The sequence below is a fragment of the Varanus komodoensis genome, unplaced genomic scaffold, assembly GCF_004798865.1.
Source record: "Varanus komodoensis strain SLA01 unplaced genomic scaffold, ASM479886v1 scaffold1, whole genome shotgun sequence".
NCBI classification, from domain to species: Eukaryota; Metazoa; Chordata; class Lepidosauria; order Squamata; family Varanidae; genus Varanus; species Varanus komodoensis.
This window is the reverse complement of record NW_025335268.1, coordinates 16,071,732-16,074,650: the sequence shown is the minus strand read 5'-3', so window position 1 is coordinate 16,074,650 and position 2,919 is coordinate 16,071,732.

Here is a 2,919-nt window from a genome sequence, read left to right as displayed (position 1 = left end):
TATGGTGCAATACATCTGGATGATGCCAAGTTGGGGAAGTCTGACTTAAAGCAAAGAAAGATCACACAGCATTGGCTCTCCGTTACCAAGTGTAAAAAGCATAAGGACCAATTGCCTCTGGTACCTTTAAAATTTTGTTGTGGCAACTAGCTCTGGGTTGCTAGGTTTGTCCTCCACACTATCACTCTGAGCCATGGATGCTACCCAGGCACCTTCTGCCTACCCCTCCTCACCAGAGATTTTCAGAAGCCAAGCCAAAAGACCCCATCTAGCAAGTTTTACCTCCAGCTTCTCTCAATGAAGCACAGTCTGAAAAGAAGGGGGCTAGAGAAAGGGAATGCACACATCCTTCTTCTCTGGAATGATCAGACCTCCATTTGCTTTTTCCATCAACCTGATTCCTACCCTTTCACAGAAAACAGCATGCATGTCCACTCATTACTCAGGGATGTTTTGAGGGCTGAGCAGTAAGCTGGGCTCAACCTGGGAAATAGGCCGATGGGAGTCGGGGGAACATTACATTGCCATGGCCCAAAGAGCCAAGGGCCAAGTTCAGGTCTTGAGGCAGCTGAAAAGCGAGTATGAAGAACATGGGATTAACGCATTCTGATAGTCCTGCTTTGCATTCATGCCTTCCCTCTAAACCAGGGGCACTCTCAGACTCAGTTCAAAACCCTCTGCAAGTAATCACTCCATAGCTCTGGCAAGAGTTCTGTCCTTCCTCTAGCAGTTTGGGCTGGAAGACATGCCCACACAGATAGCTGGGCTGGGGAAAGGCACATTTTCTGTGGCACAGAGATAAAAGGGGCCATTTTTGGCTCTGGCTCTGCTAACTGCTGGTTTCCATTCCACCCACCACTAGATGTATTTATTTGTTAATACCTCCATGGGATTATGGTCCTCTCAACAGAAAAGAAATATTCCCAACCTTTGCTCTAAAACATTGACTATGGATTTCAAATGCAGGGTCCTTAGCCACATTCTCTGCTAGTTGAAGTCTTCAGTCCAGTTATTTATTTTCACAATTAGAGCAAACCAAAGTTCAGAGGGATGAGAAAGGCAAGGGAGAAAGATACACCCAATTCAATGCAGAATTCCAGAGAATAGATAAGAATGCCTTCTTAAATGAACAGTGCAAAGAAATAGAAGAAAACAATAGAATAAGGAGGACCAGAGATCTCTTCAAGAAAATTGGAGATATGAAGGGAACGTTTCATGCAAAGATGGGCATGATAAAGGACCAAAATGGCAGGGATCTAACAGAGGCAGAAGAGATTAAGAAGAGATGGCAAGATTACACAGAAGAACTTCTTCCTTCTTTCTATCGTCCACATGGTGGGCATGTCGTGAGCGGAGCCAGCTGGTGCTGAAGGTCAGACTAGATGGCCCGGGAGGCCCCTTCTGACTCCCTCTGTTTCTATGTTTCTATACAAGAAAGAGGTTAACGTCCCTGATAACCACAATGGCACGATGGCATGGTCACTGACCTTGAACCAGACATCCTGGAATGTTAAGTCAAATGGGCCTTAGGAAGTCTGAGCAACAACAAAGCTAGTGGAGGTGACAGTATTCCAGCTGAGCTATTCAAAATCCTAAAAGATGATGCAATAAAAGTGCTACACTCAATATGCCAGCAAATTTGGAAAACTCAACAGTGGCCACAGGATTGGAAAAGGTCAGTTTACATTCCGATCCCAAAGAAGGGCAATGCCAAAGAATGTTCAAACTACCACACCATTGCACTCATTTCACATGCTAGCAAAGTTATGCTCAAAATCCTACAAGCTAGGCTCCAGCAGTATGTGGACCAAGAACTACCAGAAGTACAGGCAGGATTTTGAAGAGGGAGAGGAACTAAAGATCAAACTGCCAACATACGCTGCATCATGGAGAAAGCTAGGGAGCTCCAGAAAAACATCTACTTCTGCTTCATTGACTATGCTAAAGCCTTTGATTGTGTGGATCACAACAAATTGTGGCAAGTTCTTAAAGAGATGGGAGTACCAAACCATCTTATTTGTCTCTTGAGAAACCTATATGTGGGTCAAGAAGCAACAGTGAGAACTGGACACGGAACCACTGATTGGTTGCAAATTGGGAAAGGAGTTTGGCAAGGCTGTATACTGTAGCCCTGCCTATTTAACTTATATGCAGAGCATATCATGAGAAAGGGGGAGCTGGATGAATCACCAGTTGGAATTAAGATTGCCAGGAGAAATATCAACAACCTCAGAGATGCAGATGATACCACTCTAATGGCAGAAAGTGAAGAGGACCTAAAGAGCCTCTTGATGCGGGTGAAGGAGGAGAGCGCAAAAGTTGGCTTAAAACTCAACATTAAGAAAACTAAGATCATGGCATCCGGTCCTCTCACTTCCTGGCAAATAGATGGGGAAGAAATGGAGGTAGTGACTGATTTCATTTTCCTGGGCTCCAAGATCACCACAGACAGGGACTGCAGCCAAGAAATTAAGACACTTGCCCCTTGGGAAGAAAGCTATGGCAAATCTAGACAGCATACTAAAAGCAGAGACAACACCCTGCCAACAAAAGTGTGTATAGTCAAGGCTATGGTTTTCGCAGTTGCAGTGTATGGCTGTGAAAGTTGGATCATAAGGAAGGCTAAGAGCCAAAGAATTGAGGCCTTTGAATTGTGGTGCTGGCGGAGACTCCTGAGAGTCCCTTGGACTGAAAGATCAAACCAGTCAGACTTAGAGATCAACCCTGACTGCTCTTTAGAAGGCCAGATACTGAAGATGAAACTCAAATTCTTTGGCCACCTAATGAGAAGGAAGGACTCCCTGGAGAAGAGCCTAATGCTGGGAACAATTGATGGCAAAAGAAGAAGGGGACGGCAGAGGATGAGGTGGCTAGATGGAGTCCACTCAAGCTCACACCAACTGCTTCAGTGACTCCATC